General features: G+C 41.4%; 1 protein-coding gene across 7 annotated transcripts in view; it reads left to right on the top strand.

Moving 5' to 3' along the window:
- Window positions 1-27062, top strand: part of SPATS2L (spermatogenesis associated serine rich 2 like) — a 78786-nt gene that overhangs the window by 2748 nt on the left and 48976 nt on the right. For 2 of the 7 annotated variants that reach the window (XM_038141842.1, XM_038141843.1), the window contains exon 2: window positions 14514-14574. The exons of 1 other annotated variant lie outside the window; for it this stretch is intronic. The gene's annotated coding sequence lies outside the window, so the exon portion shown is untranslated. Of the gene's footprint in view, window positions 1-14501; window positions 14575-15473; window positions 15562-17995; window positions 18058-27062 lie in introns of those variants that run through there. 4 more of the 7 variants (XM_038141845.1, XM_038141846.1, XM_038141841.1 and 1 more) reach the window with 4 other exon arrangements.

The raw sequence follows: 27062 nt of genomic DNA, 5'->3' as shown, positions 1-27062 counted from the left end.
TGGATACCTTCTCCTGTTAAAAGTTGTTTAAAAGCAGTGCTCCATATCATTATTAAATCAAAGAATTTGGATACTGAACTTCACTGATATTAACAAGGGGCTGTGCACATCACTCCTCTATGCCCTTTGGGTTTCTGAGCGCCTTGAGCTTCAAGATGTGTGGCATTGTTTAGCTTCTACTTTGCATTGGCAGGAGTCTCTTTACAGTCCTCAGAATGGTAAGCTCTTGTTTTGGGGAGCATGAGATGAGGGGGTGTGTAGTTACCCTGCAGGTGTATTTGTCATGGCAGGACTTTTACTTCCCAGGTATATATGGGAGTGGCAGTGTGGCTGCTTCCTACAGCAAATGTTTGGCCCTTGTGCAGTCTTGTAACATGCCAAGGAACAGCTCCTTGCGTGATGTAATTTGATAAGATGGTCAGAAGAGCTAAATGTAACTGGCACCTTCACCAATGGTGTGTGCAAAATACATTGTTTAGTTTTGTGACATTGTGGGAGCACAGGGAATATAAATTTTGGGATATGGCAAGGAGCTGGGGAGTGAAAACTGACACTTCTTTACTGTTTAGTTTCATGGTATGTGGGTGGAACATACAGGGAAGAGGGTAAGTCTGTCAGCTGTAACTCTTGTTTTTGAATGGAAGTGTAGTAATTCCCTAGTTCTGGGTATGGGTTAGAAGAAACCTGTTTCAGGTTATTAGTTTCCACTGTCATTCCTGCTGGAAGTTTGTGCATGTGAAGCTTGTTTAGAAACTGTAATGAAATCATGTGTGCAAGTCCCATTTTGAATGTGTGTGCACCTTTGCATGTACAGTCTGGGAACTGAAGTGTCTTTGGGGTAGGCGGAGAAGTAAAACATTTTTTTCTTCTGGGAAGTTGTCGGCAGATGTAGTTACTTTTTTTTTTTTTTTTTGGTGAGGGACTTCAGAAACAGACTTCAAAACTAGAAAATTAGAATCTAATGCTGGTTTCTCAGTATAAAAAAAGTCTTTTTCTTGAATTGGCCATCTTATACTTCATGGGCAATGCCAAATTTGCTCAATTACTAAAGTGATTATTAAGCAACAGTGACAATGGTTTCACTTATTATCCCAGTACAATTACACTTTTACTAGATGTACCAGAAAAAGCTCCTGATGATTTTCTGTTTATACAATAGTGTTGCAGACCCTAATTAGGATTTGGGAATAAAGTCAAAACTCTGCAAGTGTTTTAAGCTTCTCTTGTAAACCAGCAAAAATATAGAATGCCAACCCATCTTTTTATAATACAAAAGAGACTAAAAATATGCTCTGCATGTACATAGTAGGAAAGGATTGTGGCATAATATTTTCAAAGCTTGTTCTTTTCTTGGTTTGCTTTTAACTGAAGCTCTGCAGTTTCTTCAAAAGCCATGAGTTACAAATGAATCTGCAATACTTTGTGACTCCTTGTCCTTTCCTTCAGACAAAAGGCCCTTTCAAACCATTGTGAAACAGTCACTGATTTTCATGTGGTCATTCAAGAAAAGGATAGCGATTGGCCTTCATAATAGACCTTTCAGTACTCTCTCAAGTGGTTTGCTGGCTGAAAAAAATGCCTATGGCAGTGTACTGTGTCCAGTATTTAAATTAATCATGAATCTAATCTCCCAAGTCTTGGAAAGGTAGGAGTTCAAATGGAGAAGAAGCCTCACCTGTTTGTGAATACCGGTGTGCTGCTAGTCAGAGTTTGGAATGGATTTTTGCCTGTGTGAACTGGTGCAGTTTTATTTGATTTTCTTCAACTGAAGGTCTGTTCTGTTATTTTTTTTTAAGTGGTAACTTAAGCCTGGTGTTGCCATGAACTGAGTTTCTGAGAGGGCTGATGCTGTTTTATGTCCTGGGTGGAGTTGAGCAATGTTATCTGTTTGTGCTATGCATAGTCAAGTGAACTGTATGATTTCTTGGATGGTGACTATCCTTGAAGGTTGTGGGTGTGTTTTGAGTTGGCATTCAAGGAGCTGCTGCCACTGTTGTGTTGACAGCTCAGTCTCATGGAGTTATCTTTCTGTGCTGGTAAAGTCAACCTGCCTGGCAGCATTTCAAAATAAACACTTTAAGTTTGGACTAGGTAGACTGGTGTTTGTTGGCCCAACCTTGTGTAAAATATGTGCAAAAATTTATGGTGCTTGACTAAGTCTTACCTGGAACACCACCTAAAGATATTGTTGGTGAGACATTTCCAAATGAGGATAGCTCTTCAGGATCCTGGCTAATTTTGTTAGAAATGTGTGCAATACTTGCCCTGAGGGTTCAACGCTGGAGTGTCTGCCTGAATGCTAGCTGTGGCACCTGGCTTTCATTGCTGCAGGAGAGTGGTTCAGAGTGTCAGATCAAGACTTGAGATGTTCTTATTGGTTAGGTACAACTGCCACCAAAAAGTATTTGGGCTCTGGATGACTTGAAGCTCAAGCACGTACTCCAGTGGGTGTTTCAGACTAAATTACTTAGTAATACATAAAACCAGCAGTGTCCTACACATATCCAGTTTGTGGCTTCCTCTTCTGCACTACACTTAAGTTATTCCCTTTTAGTATCTAAATTACAGTGGTGTGTGTGGTTCTCTATGTAAAATTAAATGCAATAAAACCATTGCACATGCAGTTTGGGTGTGGTGGCACTTCTCAGTTGGAATGAGTTCAGAAGCTGTGGTTTATGGTAGCGGTGAAAAACCTACAAGTCCCAAAATGTCATCACTCTGGGACTTCCCCTTTCTGTGTTGCTGAGGGAATAACTATCTTATGCAGTGATACTAGCCTGTGTAGAATTTGATTTAGTGATCTTTAGGACAAGGTGCGAATGAAATGATGTCTTTTCTCTGTTTCTGTTTTCCATTAATAACTTTGTTTTGGCTCGAAATTGTTTTGAATTGGCTGGTTCAGGTGCTGTCATGACATTGTGCTTTGGTGTTGGAATTGGAGCTTGTTGTCCTTGCGCTGGGTATGTTGGAGTGAGGGATGGTGTGGAGATAAGCTGCACAGCTCTGAGGCTTCATCATCTGTTCCCAGAGCTGCTGAGGTCTCCCATGTGCTGCGTGCACTTTGTTATTAGGATGAAAGAAGGAAATGTAGTTCTCGTTAAAATTCTTGAGGGTTTCTTCCTCTTCAGTAATGAAATTATGTTGTATACAAACACAGTGGAAGCCAGCAAGGACTGGATAATTCATCTGGCCAGCAGAAAGGCAGCCAAGTCTGAAATGTAAGGAAAGAGCAGGAGAAGGGAGTCAGAAATCAGATGTGTGCTGTCAGGTGCAGAGAGCTCTAGTGCAGGTGGGGCAAGACGTGCCCTGAAAAGATCTGGAGTGTGAGGCAAATACAGATGAACTAGGGCAGCTGCTATGTAAGAAAAGTGCCTGTAGGCTTGTGAGGAGAGCAGAAGATGGTGGTGGGAGGAAGCCCTGGTGGGGAGGAAGATTGGGCTTTTTGAAACAAGATGATCCAAATTTTGTGCTATTGGGTCTGCATCACAGCATGGCTGGTAGCATCACGAATTTTTCCTGTTGTGAAAGACGCAAGCCCGTCATGTCTGAAACAGGTGCAGTCTACATCCTTTGTAGCTGAGTTTCTGGGGAAGAGATGTTTCAAACTAAGGTCCTGTCAGACCTCTACATGTATTGGCAGTTTTGCAGCACTTTGATGTGAGTAGGAGTTTGGTTCTATGTCCTTAGCCAAGAATATGACATGAGAACCAGCCATGGAACAGGCTGCTGCAGTTCCACTGAGTGCTCACTCCTGAAACTTCTGACTGTTCTGTGATAGGGTTCAGAGTCCACAGGGTGTTTCAGGATGAAGGGTACTCTATAATTAGAAGTGATGTACTTTATTTTGTAGTAAAGAGAGTAAGCCTACAAAACTAAGGAAGTTCTGAACCAGGAAAGCTGTTTGGATGTGGATACCATCCCTGGTGGTGTTCAAGGCCAGTTTGGGTGAGGCTCTGGGCAACCTGATGTAGTGATTGATGTTCCTATCCCCGCGGCGTGGGGGTTGGAGCTATGTGGGATTAAGATCCCAAACCATTCTGTGATTCCGTGATTTGGGAGTCTGGGAAGTCACTCTGCTCTTGCATAACCTGGCAAGGGATGGTCATGTATGTAAATTCATCCATTGCACTGCCATGAGTACAAGGATTGCAATCAAGATGACTGAAAGGGGGCCTCGTCAATGTATATAAATATCTAAGGGGAGAGTCCCAAGAGGATGTAACAGGCTCTTCTTGCTGGTGCCAAGCAATAGGACAGGAGGCAATGGGCAGAAAGTGATGCAAGGGAGGTTCCACGTGAACATGAGGAAGAACTTCACTATGTGGTGACTGAGCAGTGGAACAGATTGCCCAGAAAGGGTGTGGAGTCTCTTTCACTGGAGACATTCAAGAACCATCCAGACCTAATCCTGTGCAGTGTGCTCTAGGATGACCCTACTTGAAAAGGGAGGTTGGAGCAGATGACCCACTGTGGTCCCTTCCAACCCAACCCATTCTGTGATCTCTTGACAAAGAATGATGGGTGTCCGTGGGTTTTTTTGCTTCTGGAATGAGGTTGACATATTGGCATTTTAACACCTGATTCCCCTCTCTGAAGTTAACCCAAGTGTACAACCATGATTATTTTGTGCATTACCTTACAGATGAGGAAATGTTAGAAATTTTTAATTGCTGTCCCAGTGTTGGATTTCCAGAGCTGTTGAATGCAGGAAGTTATTATTGCAGTTGTGTACAGTCAGGTCCTCTAAACATCAGCCTGTAAATGAGTGATGGTGCCTTGCAAAGCATTTTAGTGAGATTTGCTAAAAAGCAAAACACGATTTCTTAAGCTGTAACAAGGGACTTCTTAAATGAAAGAGGGATCATCTAGTAGTTGTAAGGGCTATAAAACTGCAGAAGGGTTAGTCATTAGCATTGTTGCCTCATATTAAAAGAATGCAGCAATGTAAACTCATTAGTTAAACTCAATAGCACACTTTCAAACTACTGTTCACTATTTTAAGTGAATAATATCTTCTTCCATCTAGAGAGCTGCTTAGCCTCATATTAGAGATTTCTGTGAATTAAAAAAGAAAAACCTCAGGATTGCTGTTACTGATGACAAAAAACCAGCCATTTTGTACCATGGTGTGGTACTTATTCTGGGCTGAACTTGACCTACCAGGCTGTGCATCCTCACTGAGCTGGCTGTGTATTTAGAGCCCAGCTCTGCAGAAGTGGTTCAATAGAGGGAAATGGTCAAACATGTATAACAAGGGCTATTTTTCTGCAGTGCCAAAAGACCTGGGCAAGGACACCTCATTTTGAGGCCACAGTCTGTAAGGTCAGAGTGTGTGAAGGTGCTTCCCCACGTGTATGGGAGCAAGGCTCCTGCAGAGCTGCATTCCTTCTCCAGGCCTCTGGCCAGCGTGGGGACCGCTGGAGCTGCTGGCAGCTGGCAGCTGGGCTGCTTTGCTAGGGCTGTTGCTGAGTGTGTTGGTTTGGCTGGATTTTGTCTTTAAACAAATTTGGTACCAGACTCCATAAAAGGCTTTGCCTTTTGCTTGTTTGGGATTTTTTCTGGAAGGGACCTCACAGACTCTTATCTGCTGCATTTTTGGACATTTTCAGTTTCCAGTACTGATCACAGAGCCTTGGGAAGGAATCTGCTGTTAATTGAAATGGAAAATACAGCAGATGGACTTCTTAAGAGACAGGCCATAAATCATTAACTGTCTGTGTTAATACAAAGCTAGAAAGGTATCTGTTTGTGGATTACAGTTTAACGCCCCCTACCTCCAAAAAACAACCACAGAAGGTTCCACCTTAATGTAAGGAAGAACTTCTGAGCTGTTTGGAGTGACTGTGCACTGGAACAGGTTTCCCAGAGAGGTATTCAATATACTTGGAGATATTCAGGAACTGTGTGGATGCAATCCTGTGCAATGGGCTCTGGGATGACCGTGCCTCAGCAGGGATGTTGGTCCAGATAAGCTACTGCCATCCCACCCAACCTTACCCAATCTGTGACTCTGTGAAAAGATATAATCATCTCACTCTTATTTTGAAATTTGATAATTCTGCTTTTAATCCTCATCTTTTACAGTGTGCTCTCTTTCTGAACATACTCCAGGAGTTGCTTGTCTGGCTTCTCAAGGTCACGGACTTTGGTAATTCACTGGAAGAAGTGTACTTATATCTTAGGGTGGCTGAGAAAATTTTAGCATTTAATATATTGGTGAACATGAGGTGGTCAGGCAGTGTGCATGTTTGAAATCTGCAGCTATGGATGTTGAAGGATTTGCTTACATGTGGAAGCTTCAGTTGTTCATACTGAGGATCAGAGTTATGAGTGATGTTGAGCAGAGCCCCCACCTTGCAGGTCCATCTGTGGAAGCCAGGAGATCTTGGAAACAAGAAAGAAAGGTTGTAGTTACTGTGTGCCACTCCCCTCTTCTACTGAAGTGGCAAATATCTTAGGAAATAAAATGGAAAAATAAATAACATCAACATACTATCAATTTGCAAAGCTACAACATACAGAAGGGTGATAATTCACAAAGAGGAGGTTGGGCTGGAGATAGTAGCTTGGCCACATGGCGTGCATGTAATGTTTTTCATGCAACTTTCTGTCATTAAATGGGATGTTATTTTTTTAAGTGGACCATAAAATATTCAGACCATGTCCTGTGGGCAAGTGGTTATTACTGGAATAAACTTTACTCTTGGTATCTCAAAGGCACTTGGAGCGGAGGTGCCAAGTCATAGATCAGTTACTGAGTCTCAGTGTCAGCAGTAAATGCATGTTTGTTCCTAGGAAAGTAAATGCAGACATGAATTCAGAGTAAATGATCCATATAGAAGATCCTATGCCAATAAACTGAGGCAAACTCCCATTTGCTTTAACAAAGGGTTTATCTGAGTTCCCTGAAGGGATTCCAGATTTGCACCAGCACCTACTTGGTTTTATGCAAACTTACTAGCAGAATAGAAAACCACACTGTATTTTTGCTTTATTTTACCTGTGTTCCTTCATTACTAAAATGAAGTATACTGACACAAGCATTTCAGCTGAAGCCCAGGCCAAAATAATTTAAATCATCAGGGAAACAGTCTAAGTTCCAGCGTGAGAAACTTGCTTAAAAACTTTGGGTGTTATTTTGTTATTTGTATGTCATTCCCATGAAAAGGCTGCTTTGACGACCAAATTACTGTTTCACGGAAACCTTCTGTCTCAGGGCTGTGAGAGCTCTGTGTTTTCCTTTGTGATGTGAAATACCACATGGGAATGAGATCTCATTTGCACTCATGGCTGAGTCTGACCAAGATCTCCAGGGTAATTTTGGTTCTCCTTCCTATTAAAGCTTCAAAAGAGGCTAGAGTTATATTTACGTTTGTAAATTGATTTCATATTGCATTTTTATTCATTATTATCCCAGTCTTAGAATCTGAATGCACAAGAGTATTTCTCCATTCTAGGTGGAGAAGGATTGGGGTTTTATGTAAGAAGGAATATGTCTAACCTCTGTGCTGTACAAATGTTCTTTTTGATTGTGTTCAGCTCTTGTACCACTGTCAGGAAGAAGTGTGAAACTGCTTAGGTGATGGCAGTCTGGGAGTTCTTAACCCTCCTCCTGTCCACACACCAGGGCCATGACAATGGAGTGAAGTGGAATTGGACTTGAGGATCCATTGCTGCTGCCATGCTGGGCCCTGGCATCGTGCTTTCTTTCTGAGCAGGATGCAGTACCTCCTCCAATGGGTGATGCAGAGTGTACATCCCTCTGCTGGGCTACTTCCTGGTAAAGATTCCCAGGAGGTACTCTGTTGTTTGAACCTCACCCACTTACCCCGCTACAAAGGCACACTCCACACATCATGTTGTGTTGACAAACAGTTCTACTTTTCACAGTCGTGGTGTAATGTTTTTTCAGAAGCCTAGCAATGGTGGCAGTAGACCAAGTTCCTTGAAGCCCCCTTATGTCTGTGTCCCGGTGTAACTTTCAGGGGACATGTTTAGGTGTGGTCTCTTGGGGCTTTTTGGTGATTTTAATACTTATTTATTGTAACCTTTGATATTAGGTGCTGCACAGTAAAACCCAGTATCAGCTGGATGTCAGTGTGAGGAAAAGTTGAAACCTGTTCCACAGGGTTGAGCTTTTTAATGCACTCTGTGACTCCCAAAACGTGCATACTGTGTGTCTGAAGCACACGTCTGCTATAGCTGGGCTGTCTTGCTTTTGGTACTGATCTCACTGTCTTACCTGCGAGATAAGGTGCTGTCTGCTGAATGGCAGCATAAACTCAGCATCCACAGCCTTGATGGATCCGCCACGCGTTGGTTGTGTGCAGTAGTCACCCTTTCTCTCCTAAAATAACCCCTCATTCACTTTAAAGCAGATGCACTTGGACATATTTTCTCTGCCTCTTCTTATTTGAGTAGGCAAATAATTTTAACTTTTTAAAAAGCATCGTTTGCATACTTTCTGAGATTATGATTATGTCTTTAAATGTTTGTACAAAAATATATAGATTGACTTTGTTATTAAGAAAAAGTTTACTTTTGTTTTGGAGCAGTTTGAAAAATTGTATGAAAAAATCCTGAATAAAAACCATTTGACAGAGTGAGGGCACAGCTGATTCTGCTAGTGTGCAAAGTAAGAAGTATTGCTTCCTTCAGAAGCTTCTCTCGTTCTGTTGGGAGTCTGAAGACTGATCACATGGAGGATGTGCCAGTTTGAAAATAGTGCTGATTGCACTTGCATGGAAAATGAGTTACTTCAGCTGTTGTTCATTGCAGAAGCTGTAAAATGCTTGATTCTTCTGATGTGCTTTTCTGACTGAAAAATAACATTGCAAATTTTTTTTCAATTTAGTTACAGTTTTTATCATCAGCATTTAGTTATATGGTTGTGTTCTGTGTAAATGAATACTCAAATTTACATGGATGCACAGTGATATTTCTAATAAATCCATGGATGTTATTTTTAATTTCTTGGCAGTTATGCTGTCTGAGCCCCAGTATTTTTGAGTTCTTGCCTTGGTAAAGGGAAACTCTCCTGACAGTCTGACCTTGCGAAAGTGGCAAGTAAAACTCACAGTGGACTCCCAAGTGGCAGCAATTCATTTCAGAGGGAGGCAGTTTTCACATTGAGGCATGGAGAGTCCACAGATTGTACAGAATATTTTCCTCACTCTTTTAGAATCTTTTGGCCCCTAGACTGTATAGAAATGGAGATCCCATAGCTCCTCTAGACACTCCTGCCTCATCAGGGTATCAGCAGTTGTCTTAACTAGGACTTTTCAGATTTGTGGTGTTGCTTGGTTACCATAATTCCCACAAATCTCAAATAAAGAAAGTAAAGCAAATGTCAAAAAAAAAAAAAATCCACCTGGTTTCTATTTATGGGCTAGGCCACTGTACAGTTGCAAACAAAACAGAATTATAAATCCTCTAAATCCTCTGTAATGGTAATTTTTTTTCATCAAGTGTTCTACTTGGCTACTCCCAAAGGCTTTCTGTTTTAAGTATGTTTGATATTGGACAACTTCTAGGATTCATCATGTTCAGGAGCTGGAATCTTGATAAATTATGGCTTGTGTCATCAGCCAGTCTTGGTAAGTCCAGCTGGGATACCTTTTCAGGTAGCCTTTATGTGCATCCTTAGATCAGGGCAGGGAAGAGTGTGCAAATCTTAACTTGGAATATATTAGGGAGTATTTTATTTTGTAATGATGATAATGAACGATCATAACCATTTGGCTAAGGATGTTGTGTCATTTTTTTAGTATTTCCAAATGTAGCTTCAGAAGTCTTCACCTTCCCTTAAGGGGAATAATTTTGGCGTGTGGGCTCACGTGTTTCAGGGAAAATTCTCATCTTAATTTCAGTTAGCTGATCTTGACAAAGTACACAGACACTCTGAGAACTTGATTATACCATATATGTCTAAGTAGCTATTCTGTTGCTATCCCTGCTCCAGTACTGTCAGGAGGAATTGGATTAGGCCCGTAGTGCTTTGGGAGTAAATTGTTGACTGATGTTACATTAGGAGGAGTAAAAGACTGAAATAATGAGAGATCACTGGTAGGAGAATAAAGGTGCTTGCAGATATCCTATCATTTGCCCAACTATGATATCATTGTCTGACTTGTGTCACTGAACAGAAATCTGGTGTAGGATGAGAGGTGGTCCAGTCCTGAAGCTTTTATTTGGTTGTTTCCCAGTTCTAATGTCAACAGATTTTTTTGCTATACAATCTCTGGCAAATACCAGATGAGGATGTTTTAGATGGAAAGCCTTATGCTGCTTTACAATATTACACATCTTTTGTTGCAGTAAGAAGTGCACCGTGTAAATGTTGATAGAATTGTCCTCTGAAGGCTGGATCCTGCTGAGTATGCTTTGCACTGCATGCCCTGGCCAGAGCATCTTGGGTTAAAGGCAGGCAGAGTTCAGCTTTGGAAGTTGTTGGTACTAACTGAGTGATACTGACAGGATCCTACCACTGTGTGGAAGGATAGCAGTGGCAGACAAGGAGAAACCCTGACTGGCTACATCAGAACTTGCAAAGGTTGAGAGTAGATGTCTTAAGGTCTGACTGTCAAAGAAAGTGAGGTTTGCTTTCCATGTGCTAAACAGCTGCATTGGAAGTTAGGGAAATATGACTCACTAGCTAGGCCAAAAGCAAAACCTAGAAAAGGGCCAAAAACCCCCAAGTTCCATTACCATCAACAAAATCTCACTTTTTTTGTGTGTGGACCAGCAGACTGTAAATAGCCTTTGCAATCACTCATATTGACATTCAGAAGACCCCCTGCCTTGTGCTTTCTTCTCACCTAGATGTTCCATCACTGGCCTCACCAAAGAAATATCCTGAAATAAAAGCTAGCTGTCTATAGTCAAATGTTTCCTTGTTTTATCACCATTCATCCCAGCTCCATATGCCTCTGATTCCACTATAAACTTAGCTTTTAATATTTTCTAAAAATAAGCAAAAAATCAACCCAAAACAGAAGCCAAACAAACTATTCTTAACAGACTCTGACAACTTTCAGTTAATTGCAGGGCTGCTATAGTCACTGTATTTTGCACAGGTGTGTCAATCCTGTTTGTGTAGGATATTTACTTGGAGATGGAGGGATTGCAGGTTAAGTTTGCTGTTAGGGTCTAGAAGGCTCATGGATCTACAGTGAAATTAGAAGAGTGCAGTGTTAGAGTTTTTGAGCTCTTCTGTATGAAAGGTGTGTTGTGAAATCCTAGGTTAAGGCTTTAGTCAGGGTTAGGCATCTGAAATAAAACAAGTCAAAGGCCTTGTTTTACTATTCTGAAGAGTAAAGATTCCTGTAGGATGAGGACTCCAATCTAGAGTGTTACATAGCTCATGTTATGCTTTGATTCTGCTATTTAGGTTCGTTAAGGGCCATGTCACAATGAATAGCTGTTCTGATCTAGATTTAAACTTCGTGTCTGGTTCTTCTATTGTCACATATCACATTAGTACGAGGATTAGGGAACTGTCGAAAGAGTCACAGCTCAAGATAGGGAGGGATTAAAATGCTTGAGTTACTTGGATGTCCTGCAGGGCTGTAGCTCTGCGCTGAGCACTGATTCCTGGCAGGTGTTTGGGCTTATGTTGGTTTTGGTGCAGTTGTTTGTCACCGAGCTCTGGTGGATGTGCGGTTTGGTGATATGATATTTGAAGCTCTGCTTTTTCCCTCTTCATACTCTGCAGCAGAGGACAATGTGCTGAAGGTTCTGTGAGGGGGTGTCATGTCATCTCCATGCACATGGCCTTCATCAGCCATGGATCTGCCACAGAGGAATATGGGCCAGTGTTTTTCAGCCTGCATACTAAGGCCTGCAGAGCAACAGCATACCTTCCTATTCCAGCATCTTTTCGTTGTTTGAGAATAAAAGTCACTTCAAGAATTGACCTTTCGTTATAATGGAAAATTACTTGAACATTTGCATGTTAAGCAACAGTATTTATTATCTGTGATGATACATAAGTCAAATAACTTCCTTTTAACTGTTGTACCTTTGCTCGTGATTTCCTTTCTCCGCCCTTGAGTCATTTTTTCCTGAGTACTGTTTGATAACATGTCATGGACCATTGAGTAAAGACAAAGTGGTGATTTAGGGGAGGTGATCAAACTGTGGAAAGATGTCCTATAGAATTAATTAATTTTTTCAAAGTAATATATCTCATTTGGTCAAATTTGATAGATGTGGTATTGCTTGGGAAGAACAAATCTTCACTGCACACAGTAAAATGGGGCGGGTTTAGAATTGTGCATATAATGTGTTGTTAGCTATCTGCTTTGTTACTTCATGGTGATGCAAAAGAACTTTACTTTCGACTTCAATTTTTTGCTTATGTTCCTTTGTGTTTTAAAATAATTTTTAATAATAGCTCTCAAGAGGCAATAATTATAACTCTAGCTTGAATAATTTCATACCAGTGACCATATTTCTTGACCACATCAATAAATGGGATTCTGACATTATCTGTCACTCTCTTCTTCAAATCTTGTCAAGTTCCAAAGGACAAAAATTGTCAAAAGAACTCACTGGAGGAAAAAAACTTTTTTTTTTTTTTTTAAGTTATAAAGCTCTTCCCATTTGCTTTTTCAGGTTTTAGTTTTCTAGTGAAGTTGGGGAGGATTCTCCTATGTAGCCAGGGTTGAAAAATATCAAAACTGGGGTTTAGCAGGTGGTGTGATGCAGGGAAAAAGAAGAATCACTAGAATGCCTCAGTGCAATAATGTCTATGATTTGATTTCCTATGTTTAAATCCTAAAAATACTTCCTGCAGACTACAGGCAGTACTGGAAGGAGTTAAATGTCTGGATGGTGGCATAAGAAGTGCAGTAGCTATTAGGAATGTTTCTGTCTTCTCTGCTTTGATTCAGGTGCTCACTGGACAAAAGGGATAGGTTCTCAGCCCTTCCTTGTGTCCCTTTGAGGGAAACAGCCAAATCTTGCTCTTGCTTGCCCCAAATTAAAAACTCCTGGTAGGGCCATCACATAGGCCTCTTGCCCAGTACTTGGTTGGGGTATTCTGCCCAAAGGCAAGGAATTGGGTATGCCTTCCTCACCAGATTTCCAACCCCTCTATTCATCTCATGGATCTATGCTTGCTGTGTAGATTCCAACACCCAGAAATGCACTTTAACACTGACATGTGTGAGTACTTGTATTTCTTCATTGAAGCATCACATTTTAAATTGCTCTATTCATTCCTTTGATTTTGAACATAACTGTGAATCAGCAAGCCATGCAGAAATGGGTGTTTAGATTGTAATGGACTTTGGGACATAAGCTGTGAGAGTCTTTGTTGTGGGAGCCTTTGCCAGGTGAAGTGCTTCAGGGAACATCTGGCTACTTTGGATGCAGAAGCAATTAAGAGCTTTCTGCCTTGCTTTAAACTAAAACCTGTGATGCTGACAGGACTTTTGCAGTCTAAAATTCATTTTGGCCTTGGCAAAATATGTAGTTTCAATAAGGATAAGTGAATTAAATATGACAGCAGTCACACACTTCTAGTCTGTATGTAGAGGTAGTATTTTGTAGTATAGAAGGAATTTGTCTGTAAAGACAGTCCATAGTGGCTTAGTAGAGGCTGATTTCAGCAATCAGGATGTTCAGAAACGTTGCAATATTCTTTTAGGATTAGCTGAGGGACTGCTAAACAGATCTTATTCCAAAGCAAACAAGGACCAGTGTGCAATTCACTTAATAGCTGCCAAAGAGGAATAATTTCTGTCTGACATGCATGGTAAACCATAGACCATGACTGCCTTGTCCTTTCAACTGCTCAAGAGAATACAAAACTTAACTACTTCCCTGCACTGATGAAATTGGAAGGCCGGTTTCTCTTTATCCGTGTATGGATGTAAATAGGAACTCGGTTTTCCATGTGTTTGTGTGTCTTTAACTCTGGGGACAATTCCTCTGAAGTTTCTATGTAAATCAGCAAAGACCTTGTATTGCGAACAAAGTGCTGGTGTCACCCTTTGGGTTTCCCTTTGTTTCATCTGAGTTAGTATTCTTGAGATGATAATGTTGTTTCTGGAGAATGAGCACAGTGAAACTGCACTAGTGCTGCTCAGAGGGGTTGGATTAATAGCTGCTATGTTACTGTTACTTGCACCCACAGCTCTCTTGCATTAATGATAAAATAGTTTTCATTGCTTAAGTTTATCTTTCTGCACATCCCACGTGCTGGCTAGTTTGAGCTTAAAATACATGCTTTAAAAATGGGTTTGTTTCAGGGGAGAATTGTATGTGTGGTCAGGAATGGGACTAACAACAAAGCTTAGTTGATTGCCTAAGCTTTCATGGCAGTGAAGACAAGCCCTTAGAAAAGATAAGCCCTGTAAAACAGGCACCCCCACGTGTTGACCACAGCAGTAAAGGAATGAGGGTTTTTTTTTCACAAAAGTATTCTGTAAAAAGACAGTAAAGCAAATTAAGAAACAAATAACTAAGTACTTGTTTGGTTTTTTTTTAACTTCCAGCTATTTTTGCAGGAGATACAGTCTTTTGGAGAAGACAGAAAAATAGGAACAGAAACTGGAGTAATTTGCAGTGGTAAGATACTTTTTATCTCTCTTTGCTGATCATTCAGATAGGAAGGTTCTTTACTTAAAGGTCTGTCAGTGCAAGAACAAGAAGCTGAGAACTTTGGGGGCTGCTTTCACCAGAGCAGTGCAGTCTATTTGAACATCTTGGAACTTGAATCATATGGAAATCATAGAGTGGCTTGGGTTGGGAAGGACCTTAAAGATCCTCTTGTTCTGAGCCTCCTGCCGTGGCAAGGGACACCTTACACTAGACCACGTTGCTGAGAGCCCCATCCAGCCTGGCCCTGAACATTCTCAGGCATGGGGCAGTTTTTTCTCAAGAGTCTATCATTCACCATTCCAGTTAAATTTCTCTCCTTTGTCTTCTTTCTCTCTGTCAGTAAGTTGACCAGCGTATGCTGTATGGTCCTACCGCTTCTCCTCACCATCTCCTCATCTTCTGTAATTGTTTGAATGACTGTGAAGATGTAGCATGGTTTGCAACTGAAAGTTCTGCTGAACTGGTATTCTGAAGTCATATCACACTAAGTATAGTCCAAAGTAACATCAGAGGGTAGTGGTAAAGGGGAGCATTGTAGTAATTAAAAAAAAAAAAGATACACATGTAGACTACAAAACTGAGAAATGGGCGCTCTGCAATTGCCTAATTTTAGAGGTCCAAGCTCCATGGTTTTTGTCACTTGTTTTGGAGAAAATATTTGTCTGAACATATCAAGTAATTCCTTTTGCTTTTTTGTCCAAAGGAGGCAGTTTCTCTGTGTGCAGCGTGTTAAAAATCATAAGCTACGTCTGTTCCAAGCCTGAATCTAACAAGTTTAAAGTTTTAAGGACCTCATCCTTCTGTGTAATTCTAATAGAGATGACCATTTTTTTCAAATGTATGTAAGGTTTCCGGTTTCCTTGCAGCTTAGGACACCTGGATTGTGTCCCTTATGAATGGCTTCCTGAGAAATCATCACTGAATCACTTAATTCGTTAATTTGAAATCTGTAAGGTGAGATAACAATACTCCTGCACTTAAGCATGGGTGTCAGAATGATAAATATGATTAAGTATTGAAGTTTCTGAAATGCTCAGGCATTATAATAAATAGATGGAAGAAGTAATTTCATTTGCACTTTATTCACTTCATGCACCCTGTTTCTTTGGTGGAGGTACTTAGCTATTTCTTAAAGATTTCCTTTTTGTTTCAGACTTTTTACACAAAATTGCCACATGGCAAACTTTCAAAGCTTTTGGTAGTGGAAAGCTCACAGGGAGTGGCTGAATAGAGTCAATCTGGTAGTTAACAATTCAGTATACTAAACTCGGTAGTGGTGAGCTGTGTGACTTCCTCAAAGGAAAGAAGAAAAAGATATGTGCCCAGAGTGGTTCTTGGGCATCTGCTGATCACAAATGTGGCCAAGTACATGATGAAATATTGCTTGTCTGGCTCTGAGCTCTGTATAGTACAAGCAGCGTGACTCATTGGGTCAGTTGCTGACCAGAAGTTGAGCTGTCAGAAACAGAGAGGCTGCCTAGAGAACGAGATATCTTGGAAGCATCTCCACCCTTGTCAGCAGTGTTACACAGCACAGGGATTTCTCAGAAGCAGTGATTTCTGGGAAAGATGCTGGTTTTTCAGCTGCACTTGGTCTTCCACACCAGAATGATGCCTTGTGGCCCTGAGAATAGGGAAACTTGCTGGCTTGTTAGTGAAGATCCATATTTGTGAATCCTGTACTTGGAGGAGTAGTAATAGGGAGGTCAGTAAAGATCTTAAACTTGCAAATGGATTGTTTTTCAGCTCTGAGAAGCCTTCAGGTTGCTACTAAAAGATGGCTGTGTGTAAGTGTTCTTTATGCAAAATGAGGCCAAAATTTTTAATCAACTCTGAAAATCTTTTCCTGTAGTCCCCTCCACTTCTTTACCCCTCAGCAGCATGAGAATAACAAATGCTTCCTCAAACTGTGAAGTTGGGATGAGGATTATACTCAGCTCAGATATATGGAGATAAAGTGCCCTACAAGTATCTAGAGAAATAGAGTTTTTGTAGACACTGAATACTGTGGCAAGTTTTAGATCAGCATCTGAGAAGAGAGTACACCAGTCTGGGATGGGTTTTCAATTTGACTTGCTGTGGTGGGTTCACCCTGGCCAGCAGCCAAGCACTCACACTCCTAACTCGCTCCCTGCAGCAGCTCTCCACAGGGAGATGGAGGAGAAAATAGGGAGAACAAAAGACAACTCCTGAGCTGAGTTAAAAAAAAACAAAAACATTTAATAGATGAAGACAAGCTCAGGGGATGAAAAACAAGCAGAGCAAGGGAGATGGCACACCAGGTGATGGCAGGCTGATACCCAGCCAGTCTCCAAACAACAGCCAAAAAACTTGCTTGAAAACAAAAATATCCTTTTCTTCCTTTATCCCAATTTTTATTTATGAACTTGAGATACATCACGTGAAATATCCCTCTGGTCACTCTGAGTCAGGTGTCCTACCTGTGTCCCGTCCCAGCCTCTTGCCCACCCTCAGCCTGGCTGTGGGGCTGTAGTGGGAAACTGAGGCCTTGACACTGTGCAAGCACAGCTCAGCAATAGCCAAAACTCTGGTGTGTCAGCGCTGCTGTAGCCACAGAGCCAGAACCCAGCACCATGTGGGCTGCTGTGAAGAAAGTTAACTCCATCCCAGTCAGACCCACCACAACCCCAAATCAAACTACTTTTTTTACTTGTTTTTTTGTATGTGCAGATGTGAAATTTTCATTCTGAAACAGTTCAAAAAGACTCTTTAAGAATTTGCTGAAGTTCATTTTTCACTGAAAAGTGTGTAAAAAAATTTATTTCAGGAAATTCAGTTGCACTTAAGTGCTTGTCTGAATAGTGTTTGCAAATTCAAGCTGCCTCTGTCCTGCAAGAACAATTCTGGAGAAATTTTACCCAGTGTGAATATCAGACCTTTGTCAGAAATGGGTAATTCTCTAATTGTCTATAGGTCCATCTGTCTGTCTAAGTATGTAATTCTGTGCCTTAAAATAACCAACTCTGTGAGTCTTATGTATCATGAGACTGGACGGATAAAATGCTTTCAAAATTGAAACATTAAGAATTAGATTTATGGGATTATCCTAAGAAATGGAAAAACTAAAAAATAAAAGATTTGAAGTAGGAATGAAATTTTAGTTCACTTCTGAAAAAAATCAGTGAATTGCCCTGTTCTTCCCTTCAACACCTTACTTTTGGTTATGTATGCTGCTGTCACAGTGAAAAATAACTGGCAGCTGTGTGATGCAAAGAGTTCAGGTAATTGAGATTAGAGCTCACCAATTACTTTGATCAATATCAAAGTCTGAAACTGAGAGCAAGTTGAGCTTTCACAGATTTTTTTAGAGAAAATAATTGAGATTAAAGGAGACTCTCAAGTTCTTGAATTGATTCTTTATTTTCAGGGTATTTGACCTGCTTTGTTATTGGTGGCCCTTCTTTATTCCACTTGTTAATGTGAAGAGAGGTAAGTATTTGTTCCTGGTAGTGAAAAGCATTACAAATCATACACAAATGGGTAGCAGTATGACTGGTCTAGATGTCAGAGTTCAAGGCAGCCACCTCCAAACCTCTTACTAAGTTTGTCAGTCAATGCTGTCATTCCAGGAGAGAGATGACATTATGGGATTTGGTTGATCATGCAGTAAGCACACTGAAACTGAGACTCCAGTGCCTTCATAAAAAGTTCTATGCAATTTCTCATGCCTTTTTAACATTGAAGCACTGACTTGAATGAAACTTTCCTTGTATAGTGGAGAAGAGTGAACATATTCATAAAAGGCAGCCCACAGTGAAGGCAAAATAGAATTGCCCCCCTCCAGTATGTTTTGAAATAGTTCAGCTGTAAAGGTTCATGATTAGAGCAGGTAGTCTTTCTTTGCCAGTGATAACTTCCATTTTTTGTTCCCTCTGTGGAGCAGGCAGTTGGAACAGGTTGGAAGAATTATGGAAATCTTTGTTTTCAATAGCAAAGGAAGAAATGTTCTCTGAGGCTACTAGGAGGGAGTGTGTATTCTGCTGGAAGGGAGGATCGAGGCAGTAATTTGTGCCCTGTCCAAAAGTGAGGTGTACATGGGGATAAAGTGGTGAAAGAGTTCTTGTATTTTTCTCCAACTGCACAGTTCAGGCAGTTTAAAAAGAGCCAAAGCATTCCCTGTTGCTGTACTCTGATTGTGAGCAAGGTGGCTAGACTGTCTGACCTCAGTTAATGAGGAGAACCCCTGGAAAGATAGTGATAGAGAAAGTTCAGGTCTTGGTAAGTGTGTCAATATTATTGGCAAGTTAATTTCATGTTTAGGGAAGACAGCCAATGAGGCTGAATCTCATCCTGTGTAAATTGTGTCTCATACATGGGTCTTTCTTTTTTTCCCCTCCATTATTGGAGAGTCCAAATATTGAACAACTATAAATCCAGCTCTCTTCAGCCAAAGTCCTTGGTTCTGTGGATGCCAGTGACAGAGCTCTGTTAACCACAGAATCCAGTCACAGCTCATGTCTGCTGCCTGCAGAGCCAGCCCTGCTTGTTTTGGTGTGTGGCTAAATTGGAGATGTGAATCTGTGGCAGCTCTGACTGTGCTTTTGTCTACAGTAAGAAATCCATATAAGTGACTGCCAGAACTGCTCATTATGAATGAAGATGATAACTTTGTGAACAGCTTCATGAAAATACAGTCAGACAATTTGTAAAGGACTAGCTGTTCAGGAGTCACCTCTGCCTTTACTTGGTGAGGCTGTAGAATAATGAAGGAAAGGCGTGACTGATATAGTGCTTTACTTGATAATAAATGCTGTGATCAGCTCTTCTGTGTCTGCACAAGCCACAGTAACTTCCTTCTTTGTTAAGCTGAACTTTGCTTATCCCAAGTTTTGCTGTGATTTGGGCTTTTTGGGAGAAGATAGCTGACTAACAGGGATTTCAGTTAGCCGTTGGGGAACCCTTGCTTAGCTGGTGTTTGAGAAATGTTTTGGCTATGCTGAAGTAGCTTCACCAAACCCCAAAAATCCCATTTGATTGGGAAATTCCTAGCTGGCTCAGTTTATTGTCTGGCAGTTCTTACTGCTGACAGGATGGTTAGAGCATGTTGAGATACTGGGAGTTTGACTTGCTGAGACTTTGGCTTGCTCAGCGTGGTAACTGTTAACGAGTACTGGGTTTTTGATAGCACCTACATGCAATATATAAGAGCTTGTCAGTGCTGTTGTAATGTTGCTAATTAACAGTAGTGAGAAGAGAGACTTAGCAGTTAAAGAAATGTTGAGATTCCCATATAAAACATGCTTTTTTGTGTGCTTGTGGTGGATTGACCCTGGCTGGATACCAGGTACCCCCCAAAGCCTCTCTGTCCCTCCTCTCCTCAGCTGGGTAGGAGAGAGAAAAGATAACAAAAGACTCGTGGGTCAAGAGGACAGGGACAGATCACTCAGCCATTACCATCACAGGCAAAACAGACTAGACTTGGATAAATTAGCTTAATTTATTACCAGTCAATAAGAGTAAGATAATGGCAAAAGCCTGAATTTTAAAACACTTTCCCCCTCAGCCATCCCTTCTTCTTAGGCTTAACTTCTAAGAAGTCTAACTCCTCTCCATAGCAGTGCTGGTGGATGGGTAATGCGGGTCCTGGTCAGTTCATTACACATTGCATCTGCTGATCCTTCCTCCTCAGGGAAAGGACTCCCCACACTCTTTCCCTGCTCCAGTGTGGGGTCCCTGCCCTGGAATGTAGCCCTTTGTGAAGTTCTCCAACAGGGGGCCTTCCCACAAGCGCCATTCTTCACAAACTGCACCAGTGTGGATTCCTGCACTGCACCAGCAAGGGTCCCTTCCCATGGGGACAATCCTTCAGGCACAGCGTGCTCCAGCTTGAGCCCCCACGGCATCACAAGTCCTGCCAGCAAACTTGCTCTGGCATAGGCTTCTCTTTCCAAGGGTCCACAGGCCGCTGCCAGGAGCTTGTTCCAGTGAGGGCTTCCCACAGGGATACAGCCTGCTTCAGGCATCCACTTGCTCCAGTGTGGTGTCCTTCACAGTCTGCAAGTGGATCTCTGCATCCCTGTGGACTCCCACGGGCAGCAGGGGCACAGCTGCCTCACCATGGGCTGCACCACAGGCTGCAGGGCAATCTTGGCTCTGGTGCCTGCATAACCTCCTGCCCCTCCTTCTCTACTGGCCTTGGTGTCTGCAGAGCTGTTCCTTTCACATATTCTTTCTTAGTCCTCCCTCCAGCTGCAATTGCTGCTGCACAGCTTTTTTCACCTTGCCCTTCTTAACTGTTATTCCAGAGACACTGCCATGGTTGCTGGTGGGATTGACCTTGGCCAGTGGCAGGTGCATACTGAAGCTGACTGGCATTGACTCTCTTGGACATGAAGGAATCTTTTGACAGTTTCTCACAGAGGCCAAGCCTGTAACCCCTCCACTATCAAAACATTGTCACACAAACACAATACAGTATCTGAAACCTGCTGGTATCTGTGTTTGCCCAAGTAAAGTGAGTTTGGCATCCTTTAGCACACAGAGTTTCAGCTGGTAGGGCCTGCAGTGGTAACTAGTAACCTAGGTAACTACAAGTTAGAGCTTAACTCTTGAACACTGAATTCTGTGCAGCAAGTAGTATTTTATTTTATCCTCCAAAACTGTGTTAAAGGTTCATCTTCATAAATTCTGGACAGATGCAAAGTAAAGGTTTGTCCACAGATTTTATCATTTCATGGATTCTGGCATGCCAAAGATAGACCACGTAAAGTAAATAGTGTAAATTGACTTACAGTGAATAGGCACAAACAGATGAGCTGAAAGGTGCTCTAGAATGTCTGTGTGTGCTATAAGTGTACCTGTAAGTGAGCTTACTTGTCTTTGAGAAAAGTACCTTAAAAAATAAGACATACTTTTATCTTCTTGAAAATGTTCCTCAATAAATAAAATGTTCCTTATTTTCATTCTGTGGATAAAATTACTCCATTTGCTGTCCATATGTTGCATCTAGTCAGACAGCTTTATCTCTGGGTTGCCCTTTCCAAATTAAGAAACCTGTAATTTAAAAAAAAATCCAAAACCTTATTATACCTGACTAAACGGGGACCTCAGTTCATGCATGTCAGCCGCACTTCATATGCTATTGACCTTCAGAAACAGAAAAGTTTTTTGAGGATGTCCCCTGACTATTGGGGAGGGTATGGAAGCTGGGACTGGTTAAGGCGCTTTTGCATATTTTTGGCAGTATGCAGTCTGCACTGATTGATTGATAGTACTTTTGCAATTAATGTTGATGTAGCTGGGTAGTGTGGGTTTCAGTTGAAAAAAATGATGAGTTTCTTTTGGGTTTTACCTCTAAAAAGCACAGTTCAAAGTCCAGTGAATGCTCTAATAGCCGCTTATTCATGTGTAATAGCAATTAGGTTGAAGGACTGTATGAAACAATAAGCAATTATGGGTTAACTTATTTATGTGCTTTTGTTGTTGTTTCCAGGAACACTTTTTGTTAACATTAGAAAATCAATGTTTTCCTCAGCAGTAGGAAGGTGGGGGAGGAGAGGAAGACTGGTATTTGTTGTAAATCTGAGAATATCAAAATGTCAGTGGTGGATTCAGTGTAGTGTCTGACTCTACAGGTACTGTTAATATGGGAATACTGCTGGGCCTGTGTCTGTTCATTGTGGATATACATCAGGTAATTTTACTAGAGAAACTTGTAAACATTTGTTAGAGCTTTTATGTACATACATTTTGTGTGTGTACATATGTATATAATATATAATAATTTAAATACTGTTCAAGGAAAAATTTGCATCATCTTCTTCAAAGGAGCTATATGAGGTGACTTGGTTATAGAAAATGAAAGACTGCATTTAATTTCAGTGTTTGGTTTTGGAAGGTTCAGACTGCTTTGCCACATTTAAATCAGGTGTTTACCTTCAAGCATATATGCATAACCTCACTGACTCATAAAGTATGCTTACCTGTACTTTGAATATATTTTACTTACCTGAGGTCTCACCACACTAAGGCTTCTTCAGGTCTGTCATGCCTCCAGTTGAGCACCTGGCCTTATCAGTTCTCTTCAGAAGCCCTTTATTCGAGGAGTGCTTTCAGAGCTCTGGTAAAATGTTTCCTTTCCCCAAAACTCACTGTAAACTTGCCAATTCATCATGACTGTGGTGCTTCCTTGTGTGCTTGGTCAGGGCAGTTCTGATGACTTCTCCTTCTCTGTCTGCAGCTGGGGGAGCTCCTGTGGGACCAGCAAACAGCTGGTTCAAATCCATGTAGCTCTTTGAATTCAAAGGATTATATTTGCTGAGATCCAGCCTTGCACATCTAACAACAGTAAGCTGGTTCTTCAGAGATGTCTGAGCAAGAAAGAAAGGTGACGTGGACTTTGAATACTTAATAGAAAGAAGGCTGAAATCAGAATAGCTCCAGAAATCAGACTATCTTTGAACTTGAGGTTTATTCCAACATTGAAAATTTACTGTACTCTGCCAGTCTGCTGGTAGAAGTTTGATTCCTTGTGATAATTTATTTCCTGATGTCCAAAACAAGTGTGAATTTGAACACTTCCTGACATTCATTTTTTTACTTCTGCTCTTACTCTTTGGAGAAAACACTGTGATTGAGGCAAGTCATGCTCCCACTTTCCATCCTTCCCTGTTAGCATTCCCATGCTGTGCTCTTGTAGCAGTCCACATTTGGGCAACCGCAAAAGCAAATGAGCCGACGCTGTCTCTTGGCGTCTCATTCTGAGCTGAAATAGGAGCCAGCATAAATGGCTTAATAGCTCAAGTCCCTGGCAAGAACAGCTTGGAAGATAATACCTCGTTTGTAAAAATTGAAAGTTAACCTCTTTGTTGTTTTGCAGGAGGATCATGCAGATGTAGAATTGGAGTGGATTGTTTTTTGCTATTTCACTGCTCTTTATCTATATGTTTAGGAAGATATTTTGAGGAAGAGCAAGAGGCTAATGTTTATTTTGGCAAGTCTTACTGTGGAAAGTGCATTTTCTCAGTCTGAATTTTTTTTCTGGACTCCCCATCCCTCCCTCCTGCCTGTCAGAGAGAGCCATTTTACTGACCATGTATCTGAATTCATCTATTGTCAATTGGGCTCAGCTCTCCTAGTATGATGTACATAGTAAAGCCGGGAATTCAGATTATGCTGAATCACAGTGATGCTCTGCAGATGTTTCTTTAGGATGGCAGCCAGCAGAACACAGGCTCTAGGCTTCCAGTAACGTTTTCCTGCCGAGTGGGGAGGGTATGGAGCCCCTGCATGCAGTCCCTGAAGTGGTGAGCATCAGAAGCCAGCAAGTGGGTATTTTATCCTGAGCAGCCACTGGGTAGTTGTGGTAGTTATGCAGTGGTGCTGGGTTTCCTACCTTTGGAGCTCTGGAGTGGGGATATGCATTTGCTAGCTCTTACCTGGTTCTAGGAGGTTAATGGATGTATTTGAAGGAAATAAGAAAACTTTAGAGAAAATCCTCTTAAGAATGGCCTAGGGGTTAAAGTACTCTTCTAGTGTAGCAGCAGGCAGGTTTGAAATAGGCACTAGATCTTCCGTAGGCTCGTCACTGGGCTGCTGAGATGAGTTTTTTCTGTCTCTTTTTGCTGTTGCATGTTCTTTATATAAACATTTCTAGAACAGGACTCCTCTTTTTTTCCAAAATTCCAAAGATTTTAATGAGTCGATAATTTCCTACCATGAAACAAAAAAATTGTTAGGAGACTTTCTGCCTTATACTATTTCAGCCTGTTGGTATTTTTGTAGCTCACTAGAGCTTCTTAATGTGGAGTAGAGTCGGTGTTGCTGAGTGTTCTGTTCTTTGGTAAATGGGTGGTGTAAATTGGATGGGTCAAAAAGAAGAGCAATAGAAGTGCTGTCACTCAGTTTAGAATTACACGTGCGTTTGACCACTCAGACTTTTAGCAGTATATTTGATAGTTATTCAGGTGACAAAACCAGCTGGATAGGGAGTTCAAGCACATGATACCTACATCAGTTTAGGTGGGAAAATGTTGGCTTTAGTTACCAATTCTGCTTTACATGGCAAGTTGTGCAATTTTAGAAAGGATCTGGCTTGAAAATTAGTGTTTGGCTCCTAATCAGTATGGAAAGAGGATGGGAGGAATTTTCAGAGGTTGTGCCTAAGTCCCTTGAATGTTCTCTAGGAAATAGCTCTTCTATCCTGTAAAATATCCTTTCATGGAAAAGCCTGTTGCTGTGCAACAAGACTCCCTTCCAGAAATTTGACTTTTTTTTTGAATTTAAATCCCTAGGTTTTGTTTAAGAGGTGTACTGCCACTTGTGTTTTGGTGAAGTTTTTCAATGTTTAGAATGCTATTTAAAAAAAAAAATAATGGTACTTAGTTTATTTTCAAATTTATTTTTCTTAAAACTATGATTATTTCATAAAGCATTTTATGCATTCTTTGTATGTCTATGTGCCTGCCTATATATATATATATACACACACAGACACATATATACATACACACACACACATATATATACGTGTGTGTGTGTGTGTATCAGCAGTTACAGAGTATTTACTTTGCACTGGTACCTGTCTGTTGAAACGTGGAAGCAGCCCAACACAGGATTTGCATGTGTCCCCTCCTGCAGCTCTGTTCTTCATTCCAGTAAATTGCTGTAAATAATGCAGAGCTGACCTTTCTTTATGTGCTTTTTAAATTGATCTCCATTGCTCAGATGCAGGATGGCATTAATGACCTTAATATAGGCTACTGGTTTGGATCCTTCTCAGCCCGAGCTATGTTCTACAGAGGTAGCAGGTTGTTACTCTTCCAGGTCTCTGAGGTGTAACTGGTGGTCACTGTTCGAGGGTGTCAGTCCCCTATCATGAGGGAACACCAGCTCATACAGTGACACCAGTCTCTGGGGAAGCCACACTGAAACTTGTGTAAAAGAAGAGCTTCCCTTCGATAGCACAGACCCAGCATTAAAAGACTGTACAGGAAGAGGGTTTGCTAGCAGCCTTGCTTGTAACCAAGGGTGACCAGTGATAGAAAATACAGCCAGAATCTTTTGTGATGTCAGTGTCAAAAGATATGGTTATATCATTGAATACTTGTAAACTGTATGGATGAAATATTAATGGAGTTTGGGGAAAATGCCAGTCTAGCTTTCTTTTGACCCTCTCTTAATGTGACCTTGTTAAGGGCTACAGCATTCCTCTGCAGGATTCTCATGTAATGGAGCTGCAACACTGAGTGCAGGGAGGACCTGAGGATCCCGCACACACCACATCTCTGTGAAAACACAAATGCCTGTGCAGCCCACATGAGCAGTCGTCTGGCTTCTCACACACTGGAACTGGGAGAGGGAAGCAAGTCAGCTGACAAGAGGGGAGAAGCACAGGCTCTCGCTGGTTTACGTGGATGGTACCATCTCTGCTTAGGAAGGGGAGGGCATAACAAGGTCAAAGAGCAATGGCTTTTATCAGAATGAGGTGCACAGCTTACTGATGCCTAACCATTTTGTTGCAACACTGACTGGACATGGCAGTGTGTCTGTGGTGCCTGCTTAGAGCCATTCTTGCCCTTGGCAGAAATCTGAGGAGGATGGGAGACAGAAGGACACTGACCCAGGTGCTAAGGTCTGTCCTTCTCACATATCCCACTCTCACCTTGGTCCCTTTTTTCTTTTTAACAGATAGGTCTCTGGTCTCTCAGATATGGACCTTATAGTGTTAAGTAGCATAACTGAGTTCCTGATGTGCTACTGCACATTTTCCAAACCTTCACCCCTTACTGCTCATTTCCAAGCGAGCAGCCTGCAAAGCTGTAGATATGAGACATCTGCTTCTTCCTCAAACTGTGTAGTCAGGCATTTCAGAAATCCTCAGGAGGAGGTGATAAACAATGGGGGGAGCATAAACCTCCTTTCTGTAGGAATCCAGAGCTACACGTGGAATCAGTGAGATGCTTTATTTCCTGCATCCTGTTTTCAGATCTGCAGCCAATGGGTTTCAGGCACGGTGTGGTGACCAGTACAGAGTGTGGTTGCAGTAGCTAAGCAGGAGGGAGAATGCAGAGGCAACAGCTGCATTCTGTGATTGAGACAAGCGTGACCAGGGACAGTAACAGGACTGGACTCTGCAAATGAGGAATATTCTGGAATGTTTGTGCACTTCCATATATATGTTTATGCAGGCATTTAAAGGAAAGGATTTTGAAGCCCTCAGATGTCATGAAACTTATCCAGGGTGCTTAACTAGTCTGAAGTGGCTAATCTCAAACTTCCAAAAATCAGGAAATACCAAATGATGGTGTGCATAGAAAACTTCTATATGCAGTCATTAGAAAGATATAAAACAGTACTGGAGAACACTAGTTCTGTATTTATAACATTTTATGTTGGTTTTACTAGGTGTGTTCATTCCTAGTGACACAAAAGGCTAAAAGGACAGCTGTGAGGATACTTGTTAGTATGTGCTGGGTGCTCCTGACTCTAGTTGT

This window comes from Motacilla alba, chromosome 7, assembly GCF_015832195.1.
Source record: "Motacilla alba alba isolate MOTALB_02 chromosome 7, Motacilla_alba_V1.0_pri, whole genome shotgun sequence".
Taxonomy (NCBI): Eukaryota; Metazoa; Chordata; class Aves; order Passeriformes; family Motacillidae; genus Motacilla; species Motacilla alba.
This window is presented reverse-complemented; position numbering and strand designations above follow the sequence as displayed.